Consider the following 18,198-nt stretch of genomic DNA (forward strand, 5'->3'; position numbering starts at 1 on the left):
GAGTAAGTTGATACCAAGTGTCGCTATACTTTAAATGGGTTTCAATTTTTGCTAACATTCCATCTCATTTGTAAAATTTTGAATGTATAATACTTTCAACCTATTCAAAATTATTTTAAGTTCATTTAAATTAATTATTCTAAAACTATTTTTAGCACAATAGCATATATTCACCCATCGAGAAAAAGGTATAATAATATAATAGATCCTAGAGGATGTAGCTCTTCCAAACACCAACCCTAGAAGCATGGTATGTATATTAGTGTTCGTGTGTGTGTTGGGGGGGGGGGGGTGGTGGTGGAGCTTTGTCCCTACATTTTAGGGTCATTGTCAATTTTTTAAATACATTTTGGTAGTAGTCAATTTAGTCCTAGTTATTTACAATTTCTAATCGATTTGGACTCTTCCGTTAAATCACAACTTTTCTTGCGCTTTCTTGACAAGCAAACACAAATCAAATTTACTAATCTCTAACTCCAGTAGACACAAATATCAACTCAGCAGCTAAAACAAACCCATATTTGGACCTAGAATAACTGTATTAAAACTAATATGGACCAAATCAACTATAAATTGAAAATAACAAAGACCAATTTGATTGCTACCAAAATGTAAGGATCAAATTGATTGAAGATTGAAAATAGCATGGGTTAAATTGACTGTTACCAAAATGTAAAAACCAAATTGATAGTAGGGACAAAAAATGGTATTTGTGCTTATTATGAATTTATTATGGGTAAACTGCATATTTGGCCCCTAAACTTTAAGCTATATGTCAATTTGGTCCATAACCTTTCAAATGTGTCAATTTGGTCCCCAACTTTTTGATTTTGTATCAAAATGGTCCCTAACGTTAATTAATGGATGGAAATGTTGACATAGCTAATGGTCAAAACAAAAGAATTAATCTGCTATTGCCACCTATACTAACATGTCAACATAACCTTAAATTTTTTTTTTTTTTTTTTTGTTATAATTTTTAAACAATCAGATAAGTGAGTGATAGTGAGGAAAATTTTGGGATCAAAATCCCTAACTCATGACTATTGAAAAATTCGTTAGGGATTTTAGCCAAGGACCCAAGCCATGAAGGCAACACTCCAGAAAAGGAGTTCAATCCAAAGTAGGCAACTTCCAACTGGCCCAATAAGCCAACTTGTAGGGCAAAGAGCCATGAAAATTGCTGTTTTTGAAAGATAAATGAGGGAAGAATGATAGGTTTCCCACTTGTGGAGCAATGGTTCCTATAATACCCATGTGAGAAAGGTTCAAGGTAGTTACTCTAAGGTGTTTGGCACCGCAAGAGAACACAATCCAGTTGCAATCAGAGGTAGAGGTAGACCAATTGCTTGAAAAGGTTTTGTTAGGGCCATCGGTAATATAGGCTTCGAGAGAAAGAAGAGCTAATTAGTCTGTGGTGATGTTGGTTTTTACTATCATAGTTAAGCTAGCCATAAAATTAGTGCAATAGATACAACACAAAAAATAAGAAAAAGACAGGAATCTCCATGAGTTTCTATCTGTAAGTAGGTTGAGATGTGAGGCTAGATATATGTACAAAACAAGTGTGGCTGAAAGATGTGAATTTATATAAATGGAGAAATCAACTTTTTAATCCCAAATTTTTCTTCACAAGCTTTGTTAATAACTTATCTGATTGTTTTTACTAAAAAATTTAATTTAAGTTAAGGTTATTTGACATGTTAGTATAGGTGGCAATTAATGTGGCAAAAAACTAATTTTTTTTTGTTTTGGCCGTTCGCCATGTTAGCATTTTTCATCCATTACTTAATTCCATGGACCATTTGACACAACATCAAAATATTAAGGACCAAATTGACACATTTAAAATGTTAATGACCATATTACATATAATGTAAAGGTTAGGGACTAAATATGTAATTTATCCATTTAGTATTATTATTGAGCTCTTATGTGCTAATATTGGTTATGTTTCTTTAATCTTTAGGCAAAAACGCCAACTTGGTCTTTACATTTTGGTAACAGTTAATTTGGTCCATGTTATTTTTAACTTGTAATAAATTTGATCCTTACTATTAACTCACTAATGGAAAATGTTTACGTGGCAAACAGTTTGCATGGTTAGCACACATGTGACTAATAAAATAGTTTAAAAAAATATTTAATTGTTATTAAAAAAAGCCACATCAACAAATTCTTGTCAAAAATGATCATATCATTAAATCATTGACCTGTGTTTTATGTTGTAAAATGCAAAAACCATGTCACTATGAAAGATTGGAACCTTAATTATTTAATAAGATTGTAAGTGTTTTAAGAACTAGGATTACTCAACAAAAATTAACGTTGCTTTGCACCTGTGGTTAGAAATTTGTTCATGTGTAGAAATCGAACCTTTATGATTAAAGTTATGAGATACCAAAGCAAATACAACATCAAAATTAAAACCTTATATCTTCTTGATTTACCTTTTTCTCACCACCCAAACATAAAATTTACCATAAAACTAAAATCCATCGCAACCCAAAGCAAACACAACAACCCAAATCCTTCACAACCCAAATCCACTCATGGTGCTATCGAACTGCTCGTGGGTACGAATTTGATTGCAGTGGTGCTCGTGCTCTGTTGCTATCGCAAACCCATACAACAAAACCCCCATCACTCTTAATCGTAACCTTCCAAGCAAAACTGAAGCAATCCCTACTTACCTCCATTGCTTAAAGGGAGAGCACAGATGAGAGAAAACAAAAATAGGAGAAAAGGAGAAAGAAATTAACTGAGAAATTTTGTGGTGTGGGTTGAAGATTGAAGGGTAGAAAAGATTAGACCTGCGTTGTTTTGTATGATTTGATTTTTGGGGATTTGGGTTGGAAAGAGATAGTTGATTTACAGACCTATCTTGTTGAGGAAGGGCCAACCAAAATAAGCAAACTGAGAGATGGCCATGGAGGTGGTGACCAACAGGTCACAAAAGTTCAAGAATTTTTTTCCTGTCTCTAGGTTGTTGTGTTTGGTTACCAAGAAAGTTCAAGAAAGTTGAAAAAAAATTAATTCTTTAAATTCATCCAAAAATTTAATTTAATTTTTCTGACATGGATTTTTTATTGTTAAAATTGCTTATGTGGCTTTTTTAGTAACAATCAAATATTATTTTAGTAGCCACATGTGTGCTAACCGTGCAAACTGTTTACTATGTAGAGTGTAGACATTTTTCATCAGTGAGTTGTAAGGACCAAATTGACTGTAAGTTGAAAATAACAATAATAAAATTGATTGCTACCAAAATGTAGAGACCAAATTGACTATAATCTCAAAATATAGGGACTAAAATGGTGTTTTTGCCTAATCTTTATTATTTGGGGTGGGCCATGACGGGCTCTTAATATATGTTTTTATATGAGTTTAAGGTTTACTGTGCAGAAGTTTATGGGCGATGGGATCTTAATGTGTTTTATGAGTTTTTTTTTTTTTTTTTTTTTTTTTGAAAACTATAGTAAACCCACTTGTAGTTAGGTCCATTTTCACTTTACCTACCTGTGGTTTCAAACTTAACACTTTACCCACCTGAACTTCAATCTGTTTTCTCTTTGTTACCCATCTCACCCTCAGACATTAGAGAAACATCTTTTTTAATACAAATCTAAACATAATACGGATAAAAAACACGAACCATTGAAACTCTTCCCCATGAGCCCTAGAAACATGAGAAACCCCATCTGAACAAAGACGTAGAGCTTCATGAAGTGGGTGAAAAGTTGGGTTTTTTAAGCCTCTTGGTGGTTCTATTGCAGTGAAATTTTGGATTTAATATATTCATTGTCCATAATTTTAGTTTCACTAGCTTTTTTTCAAGTGGGTTTTAAATATTTTTTTGAATGATTCATTTCACTGTAAAGGCTCTGATAATGGGATTTGTTTCAAGGACTAGATTGCCATGGCTTTTGGTGGTCTTATTGATGTAGTGATTTTTGTTCACTTGTGGTGGGGGTAGTGTTTGGATTTTGAGAAAATGGGTTGTGCTAACTCCAAAATTTATAAAAAAAAGCTCTGCGTCTCTGTAAAGAACGGAAGAGATTCATCAAGCAGGCCATTGATTCAAGGTATGCTCTAGCAGCTTCTCACGTCTCTTACACAAAGTCCAAAAGGTAGGAAAAAAACTGATTAAAAAATCCAAATCCACAATTGAAATTCTACGGAAGATTGATTTTTTGGGTTCTGGGTATTCATTGAATTTCCATAATTATTGTCTTTCCATTTCTGGGTAGTATCAAAAAATCACCAATAATTCATTGTTTCGTATTTGGGTACTATCGAAAACCACATGAAAATAGGATTTTGACTTCTGGGTATTTGCTAAAATCCAGTTTTTTGGATCTAGAATACTCGGAATTCAATGATGGCAAAGAAATCAGGGTCATTGGATTACTGGAGGAATTACTTTAGGACAGCGAACTCAGACATTTTCGAGATAATCGACCATGCGATTATGGTGGCGACTTCGGATTGTCCGAAGGAGTTCAAATTAAGGAGAGATCGAATAGCTGAGAGGCTTTTCTTTTGTAAATTTTCTCAGTGTTTGGGTTGTGATAGGGTGGAGTTGCCTGTGCCTTGTGGTGGTGGTGAAGACGATGAGACAGAAGAAGAAGATGACAGTGATGGAGGTTGTAAGAGTAGTGGTTTTGAAAGAGGTGGGTGTGAATTTGAGCCAGGTTGGAGTAAGGAGAGCAAGAATAGCTGTTTATTTGTGTGCTATTCCTCCGCTTTGTTTTCATAGAAGTTCTTAAAGCAATTAACAACCTTAACTTTTTAATTTTTGTTATGTTTATTTTCTCCTAAAAATATGTTTTTCTAACATTACAAGGAGAGTTGAGTAACAAATCTTTAACGGAAGTTATCTCAGGTAGATAAAGTATTAAGTTTTAAACCACATGTAAGTAAAGTGAAAACAGGCCTAACCACATGTGGGTTTACTGTAATTTTTTTTTTCTGTAAACAATAATACTTATTAGAACATATAAGAAAATAGTAATACTGGTATTTTAAATCAAATTTATAATACATTACATAATCAGAATTCAACTACAAAAGAGTCTAACCTTTGTAAAGTTAGTTGTAGATTGGGATTATAAACCGTGCATACTAGATACATACAACCAATATGGGATAAACATCCCTATTTTTTTAGTAAAAAATAATATTTATTAGAATATACATGAAAATAGTAATACTCGTATTTTAAACCAAATTTATAGTACATTACATAACCAGAATATAACTACAAAAGAGTCTAACATTTATAATTGTAGACAAGGGTTATAAATAGTGAACACTAAACACACGCAACCAATATAAGATAAATATCTTTATTTATTTTTTAAGTAATCAATAATACTTATTTTTTATTTTAAGGATTACTGTTCCGAAATTGGGCTCATAAAGAGAACAACTATGAACTTCCGTATTCAATTAAATTGATTCTCATTTTGGACCTTCTGTCCGAATCCATTAACAATTTTTTTTTTCTTTACAATTAAAATTTGATTGAAACATTCGTAAAATACACTATTCAATAGATCTTGTTATTTGATAAGGTATTATTAAAAAAAATAAAAATAAAAAGGTTTAAACACTCCATTTTTTACTAATATATATTTTTTTAGAGAGTTCAGGGGTTCAATTTTCAATTACACTAAAAGTTGACTGGTGTTTTTGTTTGATGATAAAGAGCACAATTATCAAAAACAGACATCATAGGTTGGAACTCTATAAAAAAATAATTTTAAAATATTTTAAAATATTTAAAGTCCATCTAAGTTACTTATTCTAAAACTATTTTTAGCACAATAGCATATATTCACCTGCCGAGAAAAAGGTATAATAATAGAATAGATCCTAGAAAAAGGTATTATTTTAAACACTCCAGATCATTTTGTTTAATTAAAATTAGATTGAAACATTTGTAAAATACACCATTCAATAGATCTTTGTTATTTGAAGAGGTATTATTAAAAAAATATAAAAATTTTAAACACTCTATTTATTTATTTATTTATTTTACAGAGATCTAGAATTCAATCTTCACTTACACTAAAAACCGATTGGTGTCTTGATTTGATGATAAAGAGTCCAATTATCAGAAGTAGACGTTGTAGGTTAAAACTCTTTAATAATAATAATAAATTAAAAAAAAAAAAAAAAAAAAACCTTCATTTACTAATAGATTTAGATGAAAGGACCATATTATCTCATTTAGACAAAACCAGAACAAAAATTAAACCTTAGTTGACAGTTGAAATAAAATTTAAAAAACTAAATTGAATTATAACCTAAAAATAAAAATGGCATACCCACGAAGCAGTATTGCTGGTGTGAGACCTTGTGGGCAGCCTCTTGATGCCAATATGCACTCAAATATTTATTTTAAATCCAATTGATCCTAAATATACTAACAGCACTACACATTTAATTTTAATTTATGCTTTTAAAAATGAATTCTTAATTGGAAATTGGAAATTAATTGTTGATGGTCAAATAATTTAAGCAGTTGGGGTTGCAATAGAACAATTTATACATCAAGATCCGGATTTCAATTTTTTTTTTTTTTTTTTTTTACTTTCCTTTGTGGATGTTAATCCGGATTCACTATATTGATGGTGAAAATTGCTTCTCTTGAATTTGAAATGACACTTTTGGCTGTGAAACAATATATTCATCTACATGTTGATTTGTTAGAATAAGTTGATAAATTGTTGCACTTATTACCTATTTTTTTAAGATTTTCTCTCATCTCCCCGTGTGTGTATTAAAAATACTTAGTATTCTCAAAAAAAAAAAAAAAAATGGTTTCATTCCTAATTCATGCAACGCCTCTGCTCTACATGCATGATAAGAGTGTATTGAAAGAGATCACTTTTTTTTTTTTTACTTTACATATTTTAGTTATTTTTGTTAGGACATGTGAAACTTGTTAGAACATATGTTATGTAATATTGACTAATCCTTTGACAAAACACACTTTACTTGTAATTGGATAGATCTAGGATGGGTTTAGTACTTTAAGGAACAAGAGTTCAAGTCTAGTATTAAAGCCGCGCAAAATTGTCCAAGAAATAAGTGAAGAAGTGATGTTCATTAAAGCTCGATAGATATCTCAACAAATAATATCTATCAAGGTTTAATGTTTAATTCTCGACAACTCTCGACAGAAGCTGTATCTATCAAGAATTACAAAATTCAAATTTTCAGATCTGTTTTTCACGCATATCCAAGTTATTTGTATAGGGTTTCTTTTCTCACAACCCTAGACATATATAAGGATTATTTTAAAGGTCGTCAAAGGTGATGCAACTTGATGCAAAGTGATTACTCATGCATATTGTGACCGGAGACAATTTGCCCTAATTCATATTTCTCTTGTAGAAGCTGCAGCGTCTTTGCGCCAAGAGTTTTGTAACCAAGGAACTTCTTGATATTCATCGTTTGGATGAACTAAAGAACTTTGCAGCCAACATCTTCCTTAAGTTGGTGTGTTAGTCATGTACTTGGATCCGTGCATTGATTGATTAGTCACGTACAGGGAGCCATGCATTGAAAGGAGAGATTATCACTACATTACAAGTCCAATTGTGTATTGGAGTAAGAGTTCAACAGTAGGTTGGTATTAGGTACTGAGATTTCTTTTACTTGTAACCGCTTGTTTTGATAATAGTAGATTCTCGAGAGTAGTGACCTTAAATTTACTCGGTAGAGTTTTGCCTCGGTGGTTTTCCCCATTCGTAAACAAATCACCTGTGTCAAATTTATTTTCCACTGCATTTAATTTAGTTGGTGATTTGTTTGTGCTACCACGCTTATTGCATGAAATTGAATCTAATTAATTAACTTGGCTAATTAATTGATTAATTTACCAAAGGGGTCAATACATTCTTGGCCTTTCAATTTTGGTAACGAATTCATTTGACATGACGATTGAAAACAATTAATTTTTCATTAGTACATATTGATAGATTAAAAAAAAAGTTTAAAAATTTGAAATCCGGATGAATTCATTTGTTTTGGGAGAGAACAAAAGGGCCACTTTTGCATAGAAGAATTAAAAATATTTGAATTAGGATAAATTGTGGATTTCTTATATGTATAAATTGTTCCACTGTAACCACAAATACTTAATTTATTTAGCTATTAAAAAAAAAAATTCTCAATTTCCTTCTGATAACTATGTATATGACTATATGGAACACTCGTGTATAATTTTTGAAATTAAAAAATCAATCTAAATTTTTTTTAAAGGAAAAAAAAAAAACCTATAAGTGTATACCATGTTTTATGTTAGATCTAAACTTTTAATTTTGTTAATTAAAGTCTCAAATTTATGAATTTGTATACCATGTACATCTCCGTTTTTCATTTCTATTATTCGGGATAGTAAGAGATCATATCAAAGCTAAAAACAATTATGGGATTTGATAGTATAGTAGAAAGATTTATATATTTCTTTGTACCGCACCTAGGGACAGAACCAAGATTCAAACTTAGGGGGGCCAAAGTTCTTTATTCAAGAATTTTATAAAGTAAGAATATTAATAATAGAGGTTGACAACGATACTTTATTAGCATTAATTTTTGTATTTTTATTTTTAAATCAATAATAGATATTTATAATTAAGAGTTTTGTAAGTCAATTGGCACGTCTTGATATTTTCAAGGTCTGACTAAGGTTAGACCAATTCTTTATTCTATCAACATTATAATTTTTTTTTTAACAATCTATTTATTCTTTTCACATAATTCTATACCTAATAACTTCATAATACTATATATAAACGGTTCTAAAACAAAAACAAAAACTATAGTTAAAAGTTCAAATCCATGTCTAGTATTACAATAATAAAACAACTAAAATAATGGTTAATCAACATCATGCAATAATATTCAGCAAAAAAAAAAAAGGTGAGACAATTATTGGTGTCTTGGTTAAGGATTTTTTTTTTTTTTTTTTTAAATAATTACTTGGTTAAGGTTGAGGTAGCATAAAGATGTGAGATCTATTCCTTTGAAAAATTGCCATTTTGAAAAAAATAGTAAAAAAAGAAAAGAAAAAATAGATCTCTTAAACAATCACATGATAATGAACGGTAACTTTGAGTCTTCAGCTATGTAAATAATAAAGTTTTTCCTATCACTACATTAATTTAGCTAAAGCACAAAGTTTATTACCAATAAACTAATCACACACATGCTTCGGTGGCAGTTTAGGTAAGGCACAAAACAGTAGATTGTTGTTGTTTCACATATGTATTACATTTATGCATGCATGCCAAGTGTGTCCCAAAGTTGTCTCTATGACTATAGGGACACTAATTGGTGTGTGGACGGAGTGACACTAATTGGTGTGTGGATGGAGTGATTAGCAGCATAAGAATTGTCTCTGTGACTATGGGGTGGAGTCATTTGAGAAGGACAAAGAACTCTCAAATGAGAGGTAGAAATTGGGTAAAAATTATTGGGTTTTTGTGATTTGTTTTGCTAGGATTTATAATTGATTTGTTATAATTTTTTTTACTTAGACCGTGTCCAAAGATTTTTTTTTTTTTTTATTATTATCTAAATATGTGAATTATCCAGATTTGTAAATTGTCCAAATGTTTAGCTAAATGTTTTTCTTGATATTCTTGGGACAACTAGACAAGGGATGATTTGATAATTTTTTTCATTTTTGGTTTCATGGGTCAACTTGTAAATTTTTTAGGAGAGGGGGGCCAAGTATATTAATTTTAGAGCTAAAAGTAAATTTTTTATGCTAATATATATACTAGGAAATTTTTTTTCAAAGGTTGGGGGGGGGGCATGGCCCCCCTCAGCCCCAAGGTAGTTCCGTCCCTAACTGCACCTCTTTTATATATATATATATATATATATATATATATGGCCTCCCTCAGCCCCAAGAGAGTTCCGTCCCTGACTGCACCTCTTTTATATTTATATATATATATATATATATATTTATTTTGTAATTGTTGTATATAAATCTGTAATTTATAAAGAATTAAGATCAAACAAGGTGATATTTCTTTGCCTGATTATCAACTGCATCTGCATGCAACCTCATCTTTAATTTTAGTCTAGAAAAATGGTTTCATTACACATCATTGATTTTGATTTGAATTCTCGTGGAACTAAACAATATCAATAATTCATAATCGCACAAGATCAAACTCAATGATGTAGTTGCATTTTAATTGTTAAAAATTGGGGGACCATGACAAGTCATTTTGACTGTTTAGACATCAAGAATTGTTTTATGTGAAGTGATTGAAGATATCTATATATTTATATATCTATATATATAATAATAGGTAAAACTGAAAGAAAATCCAATTAAATTTCAAATTGGAATTCAATTACAGTCTAATTTTGTGCCACGTGTCCCATCTAATCTAAGTTTTTAAATTTTTGTACCAAGTGAGTTAATTCAATGTAAAAATTGGATTTCAATTAAAGTTTAATTTTGCGACATGTGTCCCATCTAATCTAAGTTTATTAATTTTGTACCAAATGAGTTAATTTAGTGTAAAAAATAAGGGGTCCAATATAAGTAAACCATAAAAAACATAATTTTTGAATGATTTTATATTTATGAGCCCTTTTTTTTGGAAAAACTAAAAACAATTCAAGTTTATAAGTCATATATATATATATATATAAAGATAAAGTTAAGAAAAAATCCGATTAGATTTTAAATTAGAATTCAATTAGAGTCTAATTTTGCGTTATGTGTCCCATCTAATCAAAAAATTTAAATTTTTGAACCAAGTTAGTTAGTTTATTTTAAAAATTGGATTTCAATTAGAGTTTAACTTTACGGCATGTGTTCTATCTAATTGAATTTTTTTAATTTTTATGCCAAATGAGTTAATTTAGAGTAGAAAATGAGGAGTCCAATATAAATAAACCATAAATAACATAATCATATATCTATATATAAATTTAGAGGAAGAGAGAGTTTGAATGATTTTATATTTATGAGCCTTTTTTTATAACTAAAAACAATTCAAATTTATAAGTAATCTATCTATCTATCTGTCTATATATATATACACACACATTAATAGGTAAAGTTTAAAGAAAATCCAATTAGATTTTACAATTGAAGTCCAATTTTGCGCCATGTGTCCTAAATTATTTATTTTTAGAGAGAGTTTTATTTCTTAATTTTGGAATCAAATGTGGAACCATGTCATAAATATTCATTAAAGTGAGTTATTGTGTACAAAAACCAAAGAGTGTAGAATTAATGAACATAAAAATATTTTAAAAAATGGATGATTTACATTTTCTTAAATGAACGATTTACATTTTCTACCTAATAACATTCTTACAAGACTTTTTAAAAAGGTAAAAAAAAAAATGACTATTAATAATATTTAAATTATATATGTAAGATTATTGTACTATGCATCTTAATGTGTATCTTTTAAGTATATCCATGCATATGCATGGGGTTACAACTTAGTCTATATATATAATAATAGGTGAAGCTGAGAGAAACTCAAATTAGAATTTCAAATTAGATTTCTAATTTTGCGCCATGTGTCCTAAATTATTTATTCTTAAAGAGTTTTATTTCTTAGTTTTAGAATCAAATGTGGGATCACATCATAAATATTCATCCAAGTGAGTTATTAAGTACAAAAACCAAAGAGTCTAGAATAAATGAATCGTTAAAAAAAAGTGTTTTAAAATAATTTTAAAAAAATTGATAATTTACATTTTATACCTAATAATATCCTTACAAAATTTTTTAAAGAGTTAACAAAATATAAAAATGATTATTAATAATATTTAAATTATATATATAGGAATTATATTATGCATCTTATTGTATATTTTTAAGTTTATCTATGTATATGCATAAAGTTACAAGCTAGGAGAATCTTTGGTTTCATGGAAGTCTAAAAAATAGTCCATAGTCTCCAGATCTTTTGCAAAGGTAGAATACAGGGCTATGGCTGTGACAGTTTGTGAAATAACTTGGCTACTAGCATTGTTGAAGGATCTTGAGGTTTATCATCCATGACTAGAAATGCTTTTCAGTGATAATCAAGCAGCAATATACATAGGGGAGAATCCAGTATTTCACGAAAGGACTAAACACATTGAAATTTACTGTCACTTTGTTAAGGACAAGGTGCAAGATAGAGTGATTAAGTTGTTTTACACTTCTACTCACACTCGATTGGCAGATTTACTCGTAAAGGCACTTAGTGCTCAACAATTAGCTTCTTTGCTTATCAGGATGAGCATCATCAATATCCATGGTTCTGGTGCTCATCTTGAGGGGGGATGTGAAGATGTGAAATGCAAAGATGCTAAATCCAAAGATGGTAGAAGTCAAAAGAAGAAGAGAGAAGTTAGTGCAGTGAAGTGTAGTGCACTAGTGTGGTAAAGTGCATAGACTGCTGCATATACGATATAAGGAGTTGCCTAACTGCAAGACCTGTTGTGTATTGATTGTACTACATGTACTTTATAGAAGATTAGTTATTTATGTACAGTGATTAATACTCGTGCCATAACTGATTACCTCATAATGTGCAAATTAGTTTTCCTTTTCTGTTGCTATATATATAGGACCTCTTGTACAGGTTTTTTTTTCTTTTTTTCTTTTTTTTTTCATTCATTGAATAATAACAAAAATCATTCTAGAAACTTCTCTCTGTTTTTCTCTCTAAGCTTTCATGCTTTTCTTTCTCTGTTAGCTTTCAAGCTTTTCTTTCTTTGTTCTCTATGTTCAAATCTTACACATGTAGCTCTTCTTGGCTATCTTCTCAAAGGAAGCAACAATTTTCTCTCTCCTCTTTAGCTATCTCCCAAGCAAAAATCTATTTTTTCTCTCTTGGTTTCACATTTTATATTCTCTCTCCCCATAGGGAGGACCCTTCAGCCAAAGCATTGTCTATTTATAAGACTTCTTTTCCTATTCCTATTCCTTCTGGCACAAGGAATACATTACTTTTTTAATAAGGAATAAACTTTTCTTTCTCACCAAAGAATAGTCTTTCTTTCCACACCAAGGAAACCCAAATTAATATTTACTTTTTCAACTAGGAAACCCAATTAACATTCCAAGTCATAATTGGAATTGAGGCAATTTCCCAACAAAATATGCATTGGTGGTGGAGAGTATAACTTCAACATTCTATTGAACACTTTAGGGATGATTGATTTTATGAACTGAAAATTTCTCATTCGCAAATTTACGCACCAAACACTTCACTTGTTTTGCCATGAAAATGTCAACAAAAAGTCAAATGTCTTTCTGTTTTATATTATATAGATATAGATGTAAATAGATTATCTCAATTTAATAAGATTTAAAATTATGGTAAAAAAAAAATTGCATTCCTTCCTCTTTCTATAAGAAGGCTATTCATCCACAAATTCAATCATTCTAGCCTAACCCTATATTTACATCATTTGCTTATAAGCTCGATAACTATTGAGTCCATCATTTTATAATGGTTATATTTGGAAGGATTCTTTCTATTTGTGTTGAAATAGGCAAAGTTACAAAGATTATTTCATGGTTAAGATGTATTTTTGACAATTTTAAAGATATATGCCATGATAATGAATGGTAACTGATATTATATATGTGGAAATATGCACTTTTTAATTTTTTTAAAATTAAACATTTGTTGAAAAATAACTCCTATTATTTTTTTTTTACCAAAAATTTCAATTAATTTTAAAGCAATATAGGATTGATTGAATTCAATAAGGAGTCTAGTACATATTAATCCCAAATTCCCAATTAATAATTTTGTTCCATGTATTTTATTCCAAGTTGCAACTAAAAAAATATAGAAAATGATTAGGTGGCTAGGTTAGTTAAAAATTACATGATTGTGAATTTATTAAGTTTTCATTTGTCTAATAATTAAGTTTTATCTTATAAGAACTTGATGTGGGAAAAGAAAAAGTATCCCAATTTTACTATCATGATAATATGGAAAATTCTCTTCCAAATTTGTCAAATATTTCATATCAAAACAAAGTTGAAAAAAATGAGTTTATTTAAAATAAGGCATACTATTAAATCTATCCTCCCCAAACTATCGAATTATTATTATTATTATAAAGGAACACTATGTAGAGAGAAAAGAACAATAAAAAATAATAGAATAGATAAAATTTGAAGAAATTAAAGTTACAAAACTAAATTGAAAATTAGGCAAAATTAGAGTATGTAATTTTAATTTAGCCTATAAAAAATTATATTGTATATGGATAAGAATATGTAAATGTTTATGTTTATGTTTATAAACTATTTATTTAAATATCGTATGAAAATTTTGGTTTTCTCTCTATGATTTTTATTTTGTATATAAATTTGAAATTTGATAATTATGGAATTTATTGTTATTGTGCTTTTATGTAAAGCTATTATATATATATATATATATAGATAGATATTTATTATGATTGTATTTATACATTGAACTATCTATTTTATCATTTAATTGAGAGTTTAAATAAAAAATAAAATTTAAGTCTAATTGAAAAATATACATGTAAAATTGTGAGCACATAAAATCTTATATGACAAAATATTTTGAGGTCAACCCAAAGTCAAATGTTTTCGGTTTTATAAATATTATAGATTAGATTAGGTTATGTGTATAAATCTTTTATAAAAAATAATATATTACCTACAATTTGTTAGCTCACTTTCAAATTGTAATGATTAATAACTCACAAACCATAGCACTTTGCTAACAATAATTATTCAAATTAGTTCTAGTGATAATATCGCTTGAATTTGGATTGATAGAGTTCTCTTGTCTGTTTATATTTTTCATAATGGAATTGAATAAAGCTAAAAGTTTAAATATATCTATTATATATAATGGGTCAAATTCGTGTGTGTGTATGTGTGACACTTAAAATGGGTAATTAGGAAACTCAATTACTAATTTTTAGTAAGTCAGGATGTTTTGTGTTTTTTGTTTTTGGTTCAAAGTTAATGGCCTTGGATTGATATCATTAACAAGAGAGTCAAGAATAAAAACAAAAAAGGCGTGTAGATATATCTATTATGAATATAGTTTTCCACTACTAATTTTATATGAAGAGAGAAAAACAAATATAAAATTATTTCTTCTCTTCACTTGAATTTGATCATTTCTATATGAAAAAAAATTATAAAAGGTACAATGACGGTGGTAATGTCATTGGTTCGATCATTGCAGGTCTTATAATCGAGATATTAGGGACTTGGACTTGCATAATTACTGCTGACGTCCTATGGATCATGTCCATTATTGGAGACTCTCCAGTAATGATGGTTATTTCTCATTCAATGTTAACGCTGACTACTCCATTGTTTCTTTTTGAAGAACTACCTAAAATTAAAGGAGCACTCATTGTTATAATATTCAAAAGAATAATGTTAGAGATACAAACTTTTTTACAAAAAGTTTTACAAATTAATTTTGCTGATATGTTGAGTGGTTATTAGTACATAAAAAAATGATGTTAATGGTGGGCGTAGTTGAAAACCAATAAAAAGTTGTTCACATCAACAGTTTGTAAAAATATTGTGAAATAGTTTGTGACTGTAGCATTACTCTATTCAAAATCTCAATTGCATTTGGAGCAGTATTAAAATTAAAATTAGATGGTGTAATTTCAATTTAGCATATAAAAAATTTAATGTAGATTTATATTTATATGTATATGTGTGTATATATATATATATATATGTTTATGTATATGTATATGTTTATATTAATGTTTATGAAGTTTTTATTAAAAAAAGAAACGATATGTGCTATATATATATATATATATATGAGAGAAACTCAAATTAGAATTCCAAATTAGAGTTTCAATTTTGCATCATGTGTCCTAAATTATTTATTCTTAAAGAATTTTATTTCTTAATTTTAGAATCAAATGTGGTACCAAATCATAAATATTTATCCAAGTGAGTTATTAAGTACAAAAATCAAAGAGTTTAAAATAAATGAATTCTAGGGAAAAAAAAAGTGTTTCACAATAATTTTTTTTTTTTAAATAGACAATTTACATTTTTTACCTAATAATATCCTTACAAAATTTTTTAAAGAGTTAACAAAATATAAAAATGACTATCAATGGTATTTAAATTATATATATATGACTTATATTATGCATCTTATTATATATTTTTAAGTGTATCCGTGCATATACATGGGGTTACAAGCTAACCCTAATTATATTAGGTGTGGGAATTTTATGGACCCTAGAAAATGAGAAGCCTACTAAATTAATTTGCTCTGCTAACACAAATGGAAACAACGTAGGTACTACACCAAATTGTCATTTGCGTCTCGTTTTTCAGACATTTCTTTCACAAAATAATTTCATACATTCGTTTGTAGACATTTAAAATTATCTTATTATTCCATGGCTTTGTTAACTTAGGCTAATATGAGAATTTTCAAACAAATATGAAAAGAAAAAAAAATTATGAAAAATGATATTTCTATAACATTTTTATAACAAATTAATTTCAGGTGACATACTGTTATTGATGAATAAAAAAGCAATAGTAATTGTAGTTTAAATTTAAAACCAATAACGACTTGCCACTTAAATTAATTCGTTGTAGAAATGTTATAAATATAATATTAGTCTTAGATAATACCATCCTCTCTCAGTTGAGATTTGTATAAAGGCAGGATAAATACATTTCCTCTCATACAGTAACTTATTTGTTGCATTTATAACTTCAATAAAACTATCATTTTCTGAAATATTTAAGAAGCATCATTTCAAAAAAAACCTTAAAAAATGGCCAAACAAACTAATGTACCACATCCAGTTTGAACAGATTACCTCACAATCGGCCACTATCCAGATTTTTTTTTTTTTTTTTGAAGCATATATATTATAATTTATAGATAAAAAAATAAGTAGCAAAAAGTAAGGATTATTATTGAAATTATTACTCATTGCATCAACAAACCCAGTATGGAACATGTATGTCGCTTAGCTTCATGTACTTAATAATTTCAATACTAATCCTAATGTTATTTGACTATAGCAATAGCAATAGGTACCATTTTATAATCATAAGAGAATCAAAGATCAGGAATCTTCATTGTACGTACCATCAGATATCACCGTCCATGGAAAGGCCTAGTTTGAAATAAAAGTTAAAAGAGACTAAAATTGAATTATAACTTAAAAAAATAAAATAACATGCCACGAAGCCGTATTGCTGGTGTGAATGTGATGATACCTTGTGGGGCCAGCCTCTTGTCGCTAATATGCTACTCAAATATTTATTTAAATCCAGTTGATCCTAACAGCATTACACGTTTAATTTTAATTTTTGCTTTTAAAAATGAATTCTTGATGGCAATCTTACTTGTTCATAACAAGAGGTAATTGGAAATTAATTGCTAATAGTCAAATAATTTAAGCAGCTAAATAAAACAATTTTTTTTAAATGAATAATTTATTAATACTCCTACAAGTAAAGATTTAACTCTATTGGTTATAATTTGGGAGCCTTCTTGCACTTTTCTTTTAGAATCAAATCATAATAAATATTATTAAGAAACTGGTAAATCAACAACAATAGTACTAGCAATGTCTGGAAGAACAAACTTCATTCAAACTAAAAGCAAAAAAGAAGATCTTGCTCTCTTCTAGTTAAGGTATGTGCAACAACATTACTTTGTCTAATAGAAAGAAAGAAGGAACGTTCTGTAGAAAAAGAGCTGACAAAAGATAGTGTCTTGAATTAAATGACCAAAGGCAGAAGAAGACATAACACTATGTCGCAAGGAGTTTATAACAAACTCAAAGTCACCTTCAAAAAAAGATTGATTAAAACTCATTTCACAAACAAAAAGAATTGCTCTTCTAGCTACTAAGGACTCGAGAATATCCATTGATGATGGCATTGAGATTTGTTTTTCTAAAAGAGCTCCCATAACTTCACCATCTAAGTTTTGAATTACCGCTCCAATACTGGCTTCATTAGATTCCTCAAACAAAGCTCCATCATTGTTTTAAGAGAACTCAAAGGAATTGCCTAAAGGGCCTAAAAAAAGGGTTGGTTTGTGCCACTACATCCAGGGATCCCACCTTACACTCAAACCTGGTGGCTCGGTTGATTGCATCAAGGTGATTTAGATAATTACCTCACTTGCCTATATT

This window comes from Quercus robur, chromosome 4 (genome assembly GCF_932294415.1).
Source record: "Quercus robur chromosome 4, dhQueRobu3.1, whole genome shotgun sequence".
Taxonomy (NCBI): Eukaryota; Viridiplantae; Streptophyta; class Magnoliopsida; order Fagales; family Fagaceae; genus Quercus; species Quercus robur.